General features: G+C 38.4%; 1 non-coding gene across 1 annotated transcript; it reads right to left on the reverse strand.

Moving 5' to 3' along the window:
- Positions 1 to 14,970: 14,970 nt before the first annotated feature.
- On the reverse strand, positions 14,971 to 15,077 carry LOC111750823 (U6 spliceosomal RNA). Its single transcript, XR_002785875.1, has one exon. It is a non-coding gene; the product is annotated as a U6 spliceosomal RNA (small nuclear RNA).
- Positions 15,078 to 18,106: the final 3,029 nt, after the last annotated feature.

An 18,106-nucleotide genomic window follows, 5' to 3' on the forward strand; every position in this document is an offset into this window, starting at 1 on the left:
AAAGAATAAAAAAAGATAATTACCAAGTGTGATTAAAAAAAGCAAACTGCACCCAAAATAGGTAATATTTTGGAAAGTCCATTTTAGATAGAGTAGTTGGAGAAGCCTTTTCAAAGAGGTGACATCAAAGCTAAGACCCAAAGGATGAGAAGAATATCACCATGCAAAGGACAGGAGGAAGAGGTGCATTCAAAGGACTAATGGGTGCAGAGGTACTGGCAAGGGGGAGCTAAATGGTCCAGAAACTGCAAGAACATCAATGGGGATAAACCTGAGAACAACCTGAGGAGGAGCTAGAGAATGGATAGGAATCTGATTTATAGACTCTGGAAGGAGTTGGGTAGCAGTAGGAGAGTAGATGGTTTGAAGATATATTTTGGAGGTAGAATCAATAGGACAGGACTGTACTATAAAAACTTGAGAGAATTTGGGAGTGAGACCCAGAAAAGTTACATGCAGTATATCCATTGGGCAAAATCACAAGGATAATCCCAGAGCTGGAATTAAATCCCAGGTCTCCTAAATCATAGACCTAAATGCCTTGCATTACTCTAATTGTTATAGCTTCACATCATGCCTCATACTTACAATATATTTTTATTGAAGAATGCTTTCTAAGAATGTATTCAAGATATGAGCATGTGCATATATAACTGAATTGAGTATAATATTCTAATCTTCATAAATCATGCAATTTTTCTTATATAAGAACTCAATAGTTCCTTAATTTTTGTAACAGTGTTATAAAAAGTTTAATTGAAAAACAGTATTACAGTATTTTATCACAATTAATATTTGACTCTACAATTGTACACTTCATGTTTCTCAACAGGGGCTCTATTGCAAGACTGTCCACCAAAACTTCACTTTCGCCTTTATCTGACACACATGACTGCCCAGTTAAATTATATTTCCCAGCCTCCTTTGCAGTTAAGGGAAACCCTAGTGGCACAGTGGTTAAGAGCTACTGCTGCTAACTAAAAGGTCAGCAGTTCAAATACCAGGCATTCCTTGGAAACTCTATGAGGCAGTTCTACTCTGTCTTATAGGGTCACTACAAATCGGAATAGACTTGCCAGCAACAGGGTTGGTTTTGGGTTTTTTGCAGTTAAAAGTAGACACGTGCTAAGTTCTTGCCAATAAAATTAAAAAGAAGTGACCTATGCAGCTTCTGAACAGGGCCTTAAGGCATTAAGCTTGCCTCCTCCATGCTCTCATCTCCCTTGCCACCCACATGAACAGGGACGTGGTGACTGGCACAGACCTTAAGATAATGACAGTGCCTTCAGAGATGTCAGAAAAATGACTTTGAGAGAACCTGAATCCCTGAATGAATGTAAGGAGCAGAGCTTCCCTGCCTTGTTGGAACTCTTATGTGAAAAAGAAATAAAAGTCCTTGTTTTTAAGTGTATTATAAGGGTTCTATATTTCAGCATTGGGTTTTAGCATTATCCTAGGAATCTCTGGGTGGTGCAAACAGTTGAGCACTCAACTACCAGCTAAAAGGCTGGTGGTTTAAACCAGCCCAGAGGTGCCTCAGAAGGCAAGGCTGGCTATCTGCTTCCTAAAGTCAGAGCCTTGAAAAACCCTATGGAGCAGTTCTACTCTGTACACATAGAGTCGCCAAGATACATGAGTCACAACTCAACAGCAACTGATAACAACAACAACAGCTTTATCTTGAACAATACAGGCTCGTAAATCTCTACCTGTCAGTACAATCATATTTCCAATGTTGGGAGTAATCCTGAACCTTAAAAAGGGTGAATATAAAGAGTCTTAGCTGACAGAAGCTGGCTGAATGGACATGGAGAATACAAGGTGGAGAGGAGAACTGTGCTGCCACGTTGGGGGAGAGCAGCTAGATGTACATAGCAAGGTGTGTATTAAGTTTTTGTATGAGAGACTGACTTGATTTGTAAACTTTCACTTAAAGCACAATAAAAAAAAAGTCTTAGCTGGGTAGCTCACAGACTTTCTAAGTGACACTGTCAGGATGTCTCATTGGGGATGGAAGAGATTCTGACATATTTATTCCTCAACCCACCCAACACGCATACACAAACATTGAGATCCTTTGCTGTATACAGCTTACCCAGGCAAAGGTGGTAGTTCTTAAAATGTATGCAATAACTTCCTCATCTGCTTCAATCATTCACAGATCTGTAGGCACAGCTGTACACATACCATTAAGGCAATGCTCAGGAGCAGATGACTGAGCCTCACAGGTAGGATTTGGAACACCTTGGGGCATAAATCACTGTGAAGAAGGTATAGGCTAGCTTCAGTTCAGGGTTAGAACTGTGACTTGTGAGCACATGAGTGGGATCAGTGTAGCAATTACACAGCTACATGGTGCTGAAGGCAACCAAGTCAATAGTGCCATGATTACAGACGGCCTTCAATCTCTTCAAGACTGAGAAAAGTTCTATTATTCAAAAGAGTGTCATGAAGATGACAATTAAGAAACGAAACATTGGTTGAAGGTACAAATTCCTACTCCAATAAATTGTAGGCAGAATAGCAGGGTCAAAGGCCACATTTTCAGCAGATGACAACTCTAGCTATATTTCTCAGAAGGGCAACTTGGAGGTTAACAGGCAATTAGTAATTCATACACCATCCAGTAGTAGTGGTAGTTATTGTCATCATCACCATCGTTGTGATAGCACTGATAACAATGTTGTTGTTGTTATTGTTCTTAGTTGCAGTAGAGTTGATTATTGTCTTCCGAAGTGCCTCTGAGTGGGTTCAAACCACCAAGCTTTTCACTAGTAGTTGAGCGCTTAACAGTTTGTGCCACTTAGGGACTCAATGATAATAACAGCAAACATTTATTGAGAACATACACAGTTCTGGGCACTCTGCCAAAAGCTATCTTATCTAATCTGTATCCCCACTGCCGTCAAGTCAATTCCGACTCATAGTGACCCTATAGGACAGAGTAGAACTGCCCTGTAGAGTTTCCAAGGAGTGCCTGGCGGATTCGAACTGCTGACCTTTTGCTTAGCAGCTGTAGCACTTAAACTCTGTATATAACTGTATTATTACTCCCATTTTACAGCTGAAAAAACTGAAACTTAGAGACATTAAGTGGGAGAACTAATATTCAAACTCAGACAGTAAAACTCCAAAGCCCTCACACTTAACCATTTTATTATACTGTGACCTTCATGTGGCCTGAAGCTTGTGATACTCATATTTGTGTACCCAGTGTATCTAGCATACAGTTACCTGCATGCAGTTACAAATACACAACTGCCAGCCTCACCTATGTTTAATTAAGTCAGATAACGTGGTCAGAGTTTCCATAGTTCGTTCTCACTCTTAAAGCAATTAAAAACAATTTGCAAGGTGTGAAAAAAAAAAATTTTTTTTTTTTGTTAGGAGGCAGCATGGCAAAATTTTAGTATGGCATTGCAGAGATATTTGTAGATAAACACCTTGTTTGCTAATTGTGTGAATGTTCAATTTAAATTGTAAAATATGACAGTAAAGTGTATGACAGCCTTGCAGATGGAATTCTGCCCACTGCCAACAAGTCGATTCAGACTCATAGAGACCCTGTATGACACAGTAGAACTGCTCCATAGAGTTTCCAAGGAGTGCCTGGTGGATTTGAACTGATGACCTCTTGGTTAGCAGCTGTAGCACTTAACCACTAAGCCACTAGGGTTTCCCAGATGGAATTATGCAAGGAAATATCTCTACTTTTCTCCATAAGTTTCAGCTTCGGCTCATAAAAATAGGGCTTCTACCGTCTCTACCTATGTGGATAAACACTGAAGAAGAAGTTTCCATCCTCTCTCTTTCTGACCCACCCTACACCCCGATTCACTCCTGTGTCCAGAAGAATGAATTGCTAATCCAATTGACAGAGCCTTCTATTCACTGGGTTGGCTTACTAATGGGTAGGGCTGCTGTGCCTCAAAAGCAGGAATGAGGCACTACTTCTTCTTTTACTTCCTGGACTCAGGAGCAGATCTTTCTTGTTCTTTTACTTCCTGAGCCCAGGCGCCTTGGGCCACCTTGTCCTTCGTGTTTCTATGTGGTAAGTAGCCCGGCTTTTGTAGGCACACCTTTTCCTCTCTGCTTTACTTTGATGTTGTTGTTGTTAGTTGCTGCCGAGTCAGCTCCAACTCATGGTGACCTTATGAATAACAGAATGAAATGTTGCCCGGGCCTGTGCCAAGTTCATGATCTTTGGTACTTTTGAGTCCATTGTTGCAGCTATTATGTCAATCCACCTCACTGATCCTCTTCTTAACCAAATATGATTTTTTTTTCTAACTATTTCTCTTTCTTGACGATGTGCTTAAAGTAAGTGACTAGAAGTCTTACTTACAATCCTTACTTCTAAGGAGCATTATGCCTTTGGTTCTTTGGGTGTAATTGGCTTAATGCATGAATTTGGAGTACATCTTATAGGCTATAAGAGCTCTACTTGAATGGCAAACTTAGATGTGTGGGTCCCAAGTCCAAGATTAGGGGTTAGACACAGGTAATCCCAATCCAGCATTTACCGAAGAGCCCTGGATTGAGAGGTATAGAGGGCTTGACCATATATTTCAAAGTGGTGTTTTTTTAACATTTGATTCCTTACACATGGGCTTTGTTGGTTGGAATACCCAAGGGGAGACAGGCGCCATCTCCAAGCCCACAACGACCTCTGTAATAATCAAGGACTAAGATTTATAAAATTTTCCAAGCTGAAAACTCAGGAAAACTTCAGCAATCCATTTTGTTAAGTCAGGTCATTGTATCATCCTCAAAATATATCTGCGTCATACTGTTCACTATGGCTGAAATTTCAATTACAAATAAGATACCCTGTTTAGGTAAACTAATATTGGAAATTTTACTACAAGCTAAAAAGTAAAATTAAATAAAATCAGTTCCATTCACAGGTCAAATGTGTAAAACTAGGAGATGGAAAAAAAGGTGGATAGAGATTTAATTTTCATTCTCTCTGATCCCTAGCAAGATACTCTGAATCCCAACATAGCTGAATATAACAACACAGCAGGAAGAGGCAGTGTTATGGTATGTTTTCTGTTGTTTTCAGAAAGCACATGTAAATCGAAAATGGCAATTCTGAAAGAATACTAGCTTCTGTATTGCATGATATTTATTAAAGATATTTTAGAGAAAATTTGATTATCCAGTTTAAAATTTTCAAATGTGCTCTGCACACAGAAAGTATTTGATAAACTTTTGTTGACTATTAAAGAAATGAACATTTTGTGGTTTTTATTCTTATACTTAATGCTCCATTGAGTACTGTTGTATACATATAAATGTATTTTTTTGCTAAAACTTATGATTACTTGTATTGTTACTGATACTTCCATCAACAACGTGAGTATAAATTCCCTCTCATGCTTGGTAAGGCAAAGAGGTTTTTTTAACAACACAAGAGAAAATTACATAAAAATATTAAATTCCTACATGAAAAACGGTGCAATAAACAAAGTTAAAAGGCAACCAAGGAAATAAAAGAAGATAGTTTTAACATATACAGCAGAGTTAATATTTTACATTTCAGTTTCCAAAAGACAAACAATCCAAATGAAAACCAGGCACAGCAAAGGAATATACAATTCACAGAATACATATACAAATACCAATAAACATATCAAAAGATAGTTAACTTTGCTAATAATTAAAAAAAAAATACTAATTAAACTGTTTTTTTAAAAATTCACCTTTCAGGAAGTGGAGCCAACATGGAGCTATAGACAGAAGCACCACACCATCCCTCCACAGCAAAGACCCAAAAAACTAAGTAAAACAGAGACAAATGTCAATCCTGGAACCCTAAGCATCGGTGAAGAGATAAAGAACTCAACTAAACATCGAAAGGAATAGAAAACTGACAGAGAACAGAGATACTAGTGAAGGTCCACTATCAGTTAATACAGTGCGGATTCACCGTCTTGGACTTCCATCGAAGATTGACAGAAAAGAAGTATAAGACAGCAGGTTCACAGAGCTCCCAGCAGGAGACAGAACACCTGGCAATCAGTGATACCCACTTTCCCATCCACCATCCTTCTTCCCCCTGCCCAGCTTCCACCACTTCCCAGTGGGCTGCAGTCACTGGGTTTGGAGGTGCCAGCTCTGTGCCACTTGGATTTGCCCCACCCACACCAGCCAGCTCCTTCAGTGATATTTCATTGTTATTGTTGCTTTTTTCAGCTTCTTTTGGTTTCTTCCTTGCTCCCACCTCCTCCCCTTCCTTTCTCTCAAACACCTGGCTCCGTGTGTCATCTTTGCTTCTTCGTTACAAGCTGTGAAGCACCTTTTGGCTGGGGAATTGGTGGGATCCCTGGGGACTTTTTTGTTTTGTTTGTTTGCTTTATTGTTTTTCTTCATTTCTTGGTTTCTCATCTCTCTCTACTTACCTTCTTTTCCTGTTTCCTAAACACCCTGGCACTGTGTGCCATCACTGCCCCTTCTAGCCAGGCTATACTGCATGGCTTGGAAGCCACTTCCCTGGTCTGCACAGCCACATTGGTGGGATCCCTGGGGGCATTTGTTTTTTTATTTTCTATTATTATTATTTTATTTTCTCCTTTTTATCTTTCTTCATTTCTCATTTTCTCATCTCCCTCTACTTGTCTTCTTTTCCTGTCTCCTGAATACCTCATGCTGTATGCCATCTCCACCCCTTCTAGCTGGCCTGTACTGCACAACTTGGGAGCCATTTCCCCAGTTACTGGTGGGATCCCTACAGGCATTTCTTTTTTCTTTTTCTATTTATTTATTTTCTTTTTCTTTCCTCCTCTCTCTCCTCTCTTTCTTCTTTGCCATACCCAACTTACCTCTGTACATCTCAACCTTCCTCCTCCTTCTTGCCTATCTGCACTGCATGCTGAACATTGCACCTCCCAGCAGCACAGGCACGGCCTACAGAAACTGCCCTGAACTGACCCTAGGCCCGCCCTGTGGGCCCCAGTACATGACACAAACAACCCATCCCAGAGCCTGCTTGTCAGCTGGATCTGCCCTGCTGCAACACAGCTGAGCAACTGGCCCTACCTATTGGGCAAGGAGGTGAAAAGTATTGTGCCCATGGGTGACCAAACAACAAAGAATACACAGCCTGCCTGCTCAGACATAACCAAATAAAAAAGCAGGATGAAACAAACAAATCTACAATCAATAAATGAAGAAAATAACTACTGAATGTCCCAAAGACAGCAGATAATATCAAAACATATTTAAAAAAAAAAAAAAAAAAAAAGGACAGGATGTTTCCAGTAAGTGTCCAGAATAAAATACCAGATAACTTTCAGTAGGAGAAAAGACACCAGAACTACCTGATAGGGAATTCCAATCTCTAATATCTGGAGCTATCCAAGAGTTGAAACAAAAAACAGACAAAAATGAGGAAAAAATTGACAAATTCATGGAAAATACAGACAAAAGAATGGAAGAATTCAGGAAAATAATACAGGAACAAAATGTCAAAATAAATTCACAACTAGAAAGCGTACAAAACAACAATTAGAAATCCAAAAGAAAAACGACAGATTTCAGAAATGGACAGTGTCATAGAAGGTCTGAGGAGCAAGTTTGAAACAATGGAAGACAGGATTGGTGAAATTGAAAACAAATACTTGGCTACCACCTTGTTTGAGGAAAATTAAGGGAAAAAAAAATGAAGAAACCCTGAGGATGTTGTAGGATACAAACAAAAGCAAAAATTTGTGTGTGATTGGAGTTCAAGAACAGGGGGAGAAAACAGAAAACACGGAGAGGATCATTGAAAATTTGCTCACAGAAAACTTTCTGATATCATGAAAGATGAAAACCTGACCATCCAAGAGGGTCAGTGAGCCCCATGTAGGATAGGCCTCAAAAGACAATCACCAAGACCTATCATAATCACACTTGCTAAAAACGAAGACAAAGAATCTTGAAAGCAGCTCAAGAAAAACAAAAAGTCCCATACAGATGGGAAACAATAAGACTTAGCTCTGATTACTCAGCAGAAACTATGCAGACAAGAAGGTAGTGGGATGACATATATAAAACCTTGAAAGAAAAAAATTGCCAACCAAGAATAATATATCCCGCAAAACTCTTTTTCAAATATGATGGTGAAATTAGGATATTTCCAGAAAAACTGAAATTAAGGGAATATGTAAAAACCAAACCAAATTTACAAGAATTATTAAATGGAGTCCTTTGGTTTGAGAACAAACAACATCAGATGACAGCCTGGAAAGAGGACACAAGATTCCACCAACCAGATACCAACCTAGGAAATGAACTTTCTAGGACTATTCAAAACTAAAAGATTTACAGCAAAGAGGTTAATCTGTAAATTACAACAACATCAGAACAATAAAAGAGAGAATAATGGTGTAGGTATAAAACTTTGTAATGGAGAGGAAGGCAAGATGATGCCAAGTAATAAAAGATTTGTTCAAACCTAGGAAGATAAGGGTAAAAATCAGGGTAACCACAAAGAAAGTTAACAAACCTACTCATCAAAATAAAGGAGAACATAAAGTCCCAGTAAACAAAATCACAAAAACAAAAGAAATGAAAAAAAATTCACAAACAAAATGAATTTGGCACAGGAGAATAAGAGAAACAAAGAAAGCGTGAACACCACAAAAAAAAAGCACTACAAAATGACAGCACTAAACTCATGAAAAAACTGAACATAAATGGCCAAAATGCATCCATAAAGAGACAGAGAGTGAAAGAAAGGATAAGAAAACAGGATCCATCAATACGCTATATAGAAGAGATACACCTTAGAAACAAAGACATAAATTTATTAAAAATGAAAGGATGCAAAAAATATATCAAGCAAGCAGCTATCAAAAAAGAGCACGAGTGGCAATACTAATCTAAGATAAAATAGACTTTAAAATAAAATCCACCAAAAAGACAAAGAAGGGCACTATATAATAATTTAAGGGATGATTCATTATGAAGACATAACCACAATATATATCTACGCACCCAATGACAGGGCTCCAAAATACATAAAACAAATTCTAACAGCACTAAAAAGAGAAATTGACAATTCCATGATAATAGTAGGAGACCAACAAACCTGTCTCGGTAAAGGACAGAACATCTAGAAAGAAACTCAACAAAGATACAGAAGATGTAAAGGTCACAATCAGCCAACTTGAACTCATGGATATGAGTTACAACCAACACCCACCCAACAGCTGCAAAGTACACTTTCTTTTCCAACGCACATGGAATGTTCTCCAGAATAGATCACATCTTAGGCCACAAATCACCCCTCGACAAAATCCAAAACATTGGGATAATACAAAGTATCTTCTCGAATCACAACATCATCAAAGTAGAAATTAATAACAGGAAGAAAAAAGAAAAAAAAAAGTCAGTTACATGGGAACTGAATAACATCCTGTTTAAAAAATACTGGATAGTAGAAGAAATCAAGGATAGAATCAAAAAATTCCTAGAATCAAATGAGAATGAAAACACATCATGCCAAAACCTTTGGAACACAGCAAAGGCAATGCTCAGAGGTCAATTTATAACAATAGACGCACACACCAAAAAAGAAGAGAGGGACAAAATCAAAACATTAGTTACAAAATTCAAACAAATAGAGAACAGCAAAAGAAGCCCACGGCCACCAGAAGAAAGGAAATAATAAAGATTAGAGCAGAAATAAATGAAATAAAGAATAGAAAAACAATAGAAAGGATCAACAAAAACGAAAGTTGGTTCTTTAAAAAGATTGACAAACCTCTGGCCAAACTGACAAAAGAAAAATAGGAGAGGAGGCAAATAACCCAAATAAGAAATGAAACTGGGGACATAAAACAAACCCAACTGAAATAAAAAGGATCATAACAGAGTATTATGAAAAACTATATTCCAATAACTTTGAAAACCTAAAGGAAATGGACAAATTTCTAGAAACACACTACCCACACAAACAACCACAAAATGATGTTGAAAAACTGAACAGACCCATAACAAGAGAAGAGATTGAGAAGGTAATTAAAAAAAAAAAAACCACCCCCCCCCCCAAAAAAATGCCCTGGCCCAGCTGACCTCACTGGAGAATTCTACCAAACATTCAGAGAAGAGCTCTCACCAGTATTACTCAAATTATTTCAGAACGTAGAAAAGGAAGCAATACTCCCAAATTCATTCTATGAAGCCAGCATAAGCCTGATACCAAAACCAGACAAAAGCACCACAAAAAAAAGAAAGTTACAGACCAATATCTCTCATGAATATAGATGCAAAAATTCTCAACAAAATTCTAGCCAATAGAATTCAGCATCATATCAAAAAATAATATACCACAACCAAGTAGGATTCATACCAGGTATGCAAGGATGGTTCAACATTAGAAAATCAATCAACGTAATCCACCACGCAAATGAAAGAGAAAAAAAGAATCATACAATCATCTCAACTGACACAAAAGGCATTTGACAAAGTCCAACACCCATTCCTGATAAAAAAAAAAAAAAAAAAAAAACTCTCAATAAATTATGTACAGAAGGGAAATTCCTCAGCATAATAAACAACAGCTATACAAAGCCAGGAAACCCTGGTGGCGTAATGGTTAAGTGCTACTCGATGGCAGTGGGTTTTTTTTATACAAAGCCAACAGACAACATCATTCTTAATGCAGAGAGGCTGAAACATTCCCCTTTAGAACAGGAACAGGACAAGGATGCCCTTTTTCACCACTCCTATTTAACATTGTGTTGGAAGTCCTAGCTAGAGCAACAAGTCAAGAAAAAGAAATAAAGGGCATCCAAATTGGTAAGGAAGAAGTTAAACTGTCCCTATTTGTGGATGATTTTTATGATACTATACATAGAAAACGCAAAAGACTCCACAAGAAAACTCCTAGAACTAATAGATTCAACACAGTAGCAGGATACAAGAAAGATAAAAACCAAAACCCAAGCCCACTGCCATCAAGTCGATTCTGACTCATAGTGACTCTGTAATATAAACATACAAAAATCAGTTGGATTCCTATAAACAAATAAAAAGACGAAAAGAAAATCAGGAAAACAATATCATTTATAATACCCCTAAAAAATAAAATACTCAAGAATAAATCTAACCAGGGATGTAAAAGACCTACACAAAGAAAACTACAAAACACTACTTCAAGAAACTAAAAGAGATTTACATAAATGGAAAATACCATGTTCATGGTTAGGTAAACTCAACATTGTGAAAATGACAATTCTACCCAAAGCAATTTAAAAATACAATGAAAGCCCAATCTAAATACCAACAACATTATTTAAAGAGATGGAAAAACTAATCATTAACTTTATATGGAAAGGGAAGAAGCCCTGGATAAGTAAAGCACTACTGAAGAAGATAAAAGTAGAAGGACTCACACTATCTGACTCAGAACTTACTATATAGCTACGGTAGTCAAAACAGCCTGGTACTGCTACATTGACCAATGGAACAGAATTGAGAACCCAGATGTAAATCCATCCACCTACAGTCATCTGATTTTCGACAAGGGCCTAAAGTCCATTATATGGGGAAAAGACAGCCTTCTTAACAAATGATGCTAGCAAAACTTGGATGTCCATGTGCAAAAAAATGAAACAGGACCCATACTTCACACCATACATAAAAACCAAATCACAATGGTTCAAAGACCTAAATATAAAACCAAAAACTATAAAGACAGTAGAAGAAAAAATAGGGTCAACACTAGAAGCCCTAATACATGGCATTAACAGGATACAAACTATAACTAACAGCACACAAACTCCAGAAGATAAGCTAGATGACTAGAATTTTCTAAAAATTAAACACTTATGCTCACAAAAAGACTTCACCAAAACAGTAAAAAGAGAACCTACAGTTTGGGAAACAATTTTCGGCTATTACAAATCTGACAAAGTCTAAACTCTAAAACCTACAGGAAAATCCAACATCTCTACAACAAAAAGACAAATAATCCAATTAAAAATTGGGCAAAGGAAATGAATAGACACTTCACAAAAGAAGACATTCAAACGGCTAACAGACACATAGGAAATGCCGGCGATCACTAGCCATTAAAAGCCATTAGAGAAATCAAAATCACAATGAGATAACATCTCACCCCTGCGTTACTGGCATGAATCCAAAAAAAAAAAAAAAAGAAAATAACAAACCTTAGAGAGGCTGTGGGGAGATTAGGAACTCTTATGCACTGCTGGTGGGAATGAAAAGTGGTACAACCATTTTGGAAAACGATATGGCACTTCCTTAGAAAGCTAGAAATAGAAATACCGTAGGATCTAGGAATCCCACTCCTAGCCATATATCCTAAAGAAATAACAGCCATCGCAAGAATAGAAATACGTATACCAATGTTCATCGCAGCATTGTTCACAATAGCAAAAACATGGAAGCAACCTTGATGCCCATCAACAGATGAGTAGATAAACTATGGTACATACACACAATGGAGTACTACACACAATAATGAGTAATGAATAATGATGAATCTGCAAAGCATCTCACAACATGGATGAATCTGAAGGGCATTAGCTGAGTGAAATAAGTCAATCACGGAAGGACAAACATCATATGAGGCCACTATTATAAGAATTCAAGAAAAGGTTTAAACACAGAAGAAAACATTTTTTGATAGGTACGAGGGTAGGACAGGAGGCAGAGGGGAATTCACTAACTAGCTAGTAGACAAAAATTATCTTAGGTAAAGGGAAGGATAACACACAATACAGGGGAACTCAGCACCACTGGACTAAACCAAAAGCTAAGAAGTTTCTTGAACACAACGAAACACTTTGAGGGACAGCATAGCAGGAGCGCAGGTCTAGGGACCGTGGTTTCAGGGGACATCTAGGTCAATTTGCATAACAAAGTTTATTAAGAAAATGTTCAGCATTTCACTTTGGTGAGTGGCATCTGGGGTCTTAAAAGCTTGAGAGTGGCCATCTAAGATTCTTTAATTGATCCCAACCCACCTGGAGCAAAGGAGAATGAAGAACACCAAAGACACAACAAAATATTAGCCCAAGAGATAAAAGGAGCCACATAAACCAGAGACTCCATCAGCCTGACACCAGAAGAACTAAATGGTGCCCAGCTACCACCAATGACCACCCTCATAGGGAACACAACAGAAAGCCCCTAATGTAGCAGGAGAAAAGTGTAATGCAGAACTCAAATTCTAGTAAAAACACCAGACTTAATGGTCTGACTGAGACTGGAGGAACCCAAGAAGAAATGGCCCTCAGACTTTCTGTTAACCCAGAACTAAAACCATTCCTGAAGCCAACTCTTCAAAGAATAGACTGGACTGTAAGACATAAAATGATACGAAGAGCGTACTTCTTAGTACAAGTAGTTGCACAAGACTAAAAGGGCAGCTCCTGTCAGGAGGTGAGATGAGAAGGCAGAAAGAGATAGGAACTGGTTAAATGAATGCGGGAAATCCTGGATGAAAAGGAGGAATGTGCAGTCACATTATAGGGTTAGCAGCTAGGGTCACATAACAATGCATGTATAAATTTTGCAGGAGAAACTAACTTGAACTGTAAACTTTCACCTAAAGGAAGATAAAAAAAAAAAAGAGTGGTTCAAGAAGACAAAGTGAAGTGGTATAATGAAATGTGTAAACCTGGACTTAGAAAACCAAAACAGAAGAATATACTGAGAATTTCTCAAGCTGAAAGAAGTGCAGAAAAAATTGAAGACTCAAGTTTCAATATTGAAGGATTCTATGGGCAAAATATTGAACGACATAGAAAGCATCATAAGATGTAAGGAATACACAAATTCACTCTTTATCAGAAAGAATGGTCGACATTCAACCCTTTTAGGAGGCAGCATATGATCAAGAACCAATGGTACTGAAGTAAGAAGTCCAAGCTGCACTGAAGGCACTGGCGAAAAACAAGGCTCCAGGAAATGACCGAATACCAGTTGAGATGTTTCTATAAATGGATGCACTGCTGGAAGTGCTCATTTATCTATGTCAAGAAATTTGAAAGGCAACTAATTTGCCAACTGACCAGAAGAGACCAATATTTGTGCCTATTTCAAAAAAAAGTGATAAAAAGGAATGTGGAAATTATTGAGCAATATCGTTAATATCACATGCAAGTAAAATTTTGCTGGAGGTCACTCAAAAGCAGTTGCAGCGGTACATACATAGACAGGGAATTGCCAGAAATTCAAGCTTCAAGATTCAGAAGAGGATGTAGAATGAAGGATATCACTGTGGCTGTCAGATGGATCATGGCTGAAACCAGAGAATACCAGAAACATGTTTACCCATGTTTTATTGACCATTCGACTGCATGGATCGGAACGAATTATGGATAACATTGCAAAGAATGAGAATTCGAAAACACTTAATTGTGTTCACGGGGAACCTGTACATAGGCCAAGGGGTCGTTGTTTAAATAGAGCATAAGGACACTGCATGGTTTAAAATAAAAGGTGTGCATCAGGGCTGTGTTCTTTCACTATAGTTATTCAGTTTGTGTGTTAAGCAAATCACCCCAGAAGTTGGACTATAGGAAGAGGAACATGGCATCAGCATTGGGGGAAGACTCATCAACAACCTGCACTATGAAGATAACACAACCTTGCTTGCTGAAACTGAGGAGGACTTGAAACACTTACTGATGAAGATCAAAGACTACAGCTTTCAGTATGGATTACACCTCAACATAAAGAAAAATTCTCACAACTGGACCAATAAGCAACATCATGATAAATGAAGAAAATATTGAATATGTCAAGGATTTCATTTTACTTGGTTCCACAATCAACATCCATGGAAGGAAAACCTAAAACCCACTGCCGCTGAGTCGATTCCAACTTATAGCGACCCTATAGGACAGAGTAGAGCTGCCCAGTAGAGTTTCCAAGGAGTGCCTGGTAGATTCGAACTGCCGACCTCTTCATTAGCAGCCATAGCATTTAACCACTACGCCACCAGGGTTTGCAAATATGGAATGCTTCATGAATTTGCGTGTCATCCTTGCGCAGGGGCCCTGCTAATCTTCTCTGTATCATTCCAATTTTAGTATATGTGCTGCCGAGGCGAGCACTCTATGGAAGCAGCAGTCAAGAAATCAAACCACATATTGCTTTGGACAAATCTGCTACAAAATACCTCTTTAAAGTGTTAAAAAGCAAAGATGTGACCTTGAGAACTAAGATGCCTCTGATCCACATCATGGTATTTTCAATCACCTCATATGCATGCAAAAGCTGAACAATGAATAAGGAAGACAAAAGAAAAGCTGATGCATTTGAATTATGGTGGTTGGAAAGAATACTGAATATACCATGGCCTGCCAGAAGAACAAACAAATGTCTTGAAGAGGTACATCAGGATAATTCTTAGACGCCAGGATGGCTGGACTTCATCTCAAGTAGGTGGACATGTTATCAGGAGGGACCAGTCCCTGGAGAAGGACATCACGTTTGGCAAAGTGAAGTGTCAGCAAAATGGAGGAAGACCCTCAATGAGATGGACTGACACAGTGGGCTGCAATAATGGGCTCAAAAATAGCAACAATTGTGTGGATGGCACAGAACTGGGCAGTGTTTCGTTGTGTTGTACATAGAGTCGCTGTGAGTTGGAACTGACTCTACACCAATTAACAACAATAACAGCACCATTTGTTAAGTGACTACATTCTAGCTCATACCAATCAGAGAATGAGTGCATCACCACCGGCACCTAAAGTGGCTCCTAGTTTCAAAAGTAGATCCAGCATATCTGAAGGAGATAGTCACCTTAACAAAAAACCATGCCTGGATGCAATTTCAACTCATGGCAATTCTGTCTCATGGTCAGTGAAAACCTATGGATAAGAGCAGAATGTTGTCTGATATAGTGCCGAGAGATAGGTCCTCCAGGTTGGAAGGCACTCAAAATATGATGACGCAAGAGCTGCCTCCTCAAAGTAGCTTCGACCTTAATGGCCTGGATCGAGTAAAGCTACTAGGACCTTCATTTGCTGATGTGGCATGGCTCCAAATGAGAAGAAACAGCTGCAAACATCCATTAATAATCAGAACATGGAATTAAATGTTAAAATACAAAATATTATGGTCAGTAATTTTATCTCAAGCTCTTTAGGGTAACACTCTTAATTAGATAAACTTCAAGGAGCTTTATAAATTGCAATAAAAACCTGTGCATAGGACTCCTCAGACTTCCTGAGATCCCCTCTGGGGATAGATAGTGCAGACCCTTAAGTACTGAAATAGTCTGCACTCACACAGAACTCAGCAAATGAAAGTTGATTTACTGGCATCAACAAACAAATTGATAGTTCAGAGTAATAACGGCAGGAATCTCTTGTTTTAGTCTGGCTATTTGGAGAATTTCTCAAGCATGCTCAAATGTGAAGGAATAGATTATTTTTTCCTCTTGCTTTGCCTTAGGTTTTTGTTGTGTGAGTCTCCCAGCTAAAAGCCATCTTCTACCCTCCTCTAAAATTCCATTTCTGTATCTTCATTTTCTAGAGCCCTGGTGATACAGTGGCTAAGAGCTATGGCTGCTAACTAAAAGGTCAGCAGTTCAAATCAACCAGCGGCTTCTCAGAAACCCTGTGCGGCAGTTCTACTCTTTCTTTAGGGTTTCTGTGAGTTGGAATCAACTCAAATGGCAATGGGTTGTCTGGTTTTTTTGTTTGTTTGTTTTGTTTTGTTTTTATAGTATCGTAGTCTGTCCTATAGGGTCTCTATGAGTCGGAATCGACTTGACGGAACTGGGTATAGGAGCTCTGGTAGTGCAGTGGATAAAGTACTTAGCTACTAACCAAAAGGATGGCAGTTTGAACCCCCCAGCTGCTCCAAGGGAGATGGATTTGGCAGTCTGCTTCTGTAAAGACTACAGCCTCAGAAACACCATGGGGCAGTTCTACTCTGCCCTACAGGGTCACTGTGAGTCAGAATCAACTCAAGAGCAGTTGGTTTGGATAACATAGTATGCGTACATTTTAAAACATACATCGGATCATGATACTCCTCAGCTCAAAAGCCTGCAAAGGTTCTCCCACCTGATGCAAAGAAAAAGCCAAAATCTCCAGTTCACTCTCTGACTTCACCCTAAAGAATCTCCTCCCCTCTCCTGTCACTTTATCCCAGCCACCAAGGTTCCTGGCTATCCTCAAACACTCTAGGCCTTTGCTCTAACTCTCAATATTGCTGCAGAATTTACTGAGTTTTTTTTGTTTTTAATTGTGTGTTTTAAGAAGAGGTACCCCTACCACTACCTTCATATAAATGCAACTTGGGCAGTTAGCGCCACCTCTGTCTGTTCCAACACTAGCAGCCAAGCCTATCAGATATTTTCTCTGTAGATGTTGTGGAAGAGTTTAATAATTCTCAACAAACTTTTCAGATTCAGTAATACCATCCTAATTGTATAGCAGATATGCTTTAATTCAGTCATTGGTAACAAATCAATTTCATGGTATTAAAAATTGTATGGTATTGCAAATCATTTTTTAAAAAAGTTGCTGTTGAATCAGTTCTGTCTCATGGTGACTCCATGTGTGTCAGAGTAGACCTATGCTCCATACGGTCTTCAATGGTTGATTGTTAGGATGCAAATCACCAGGCCTTTATACCGAGGCACTTCTGGGTAAACTCAAAAATGTCCAACCTTCCTATTAGCAGCTGAACGTGTTACCTATTTGTGCCTCCCAGGAACTCTTTGCAAAATTGATACTCTTTGCCATTAAAAAAAACATTACCTAGGTACAAAAGTTGACCACGTACCAGCAGGCCTCAGAACAGAATTCCAGTGCTTAGCCTAACCAACTATTTATGCTACTTCACATATAAAGAAAAATATTAGAAAAAAAGTGTTTAGAAGAAAAGTAAAAAGGATGATGAAAAAAAGAAAGAAAACTTTAGGTGGTTTGAAACTGATGAAAAGCCGAGTTGAAATTCTCAAGCTCCCAAAATATTATTTTCAACAGGAAAAATGTGAACATTTGATAACCTTACTATCAGGTGTTTTGAGGGGTTTTTTCTTTTGTATATTTATTTTGCAACTACTTGAGTGCTGTTACTTAATGGTAATTATTTTGAATGTTGCTGCTGTTTTGAGAATATT

The sequence above is a fragment of the Loxodonta africana genome, chromosome 5 (assembly GCF_030014295.1).
Source record: "Loxodonta africana isolate mLoxAfr1 chromosome 5, mLoxAfr1.hap2, whole genome shotgun sequence".
In the NCBI taxonomy this organism is placed as follows: domain Eukaryota; kingdom Metazoa; phylum Chordata; class Mammalia; order Proboscidea; family Elephantidae; genus Loxodonta; species Loxodonta africana.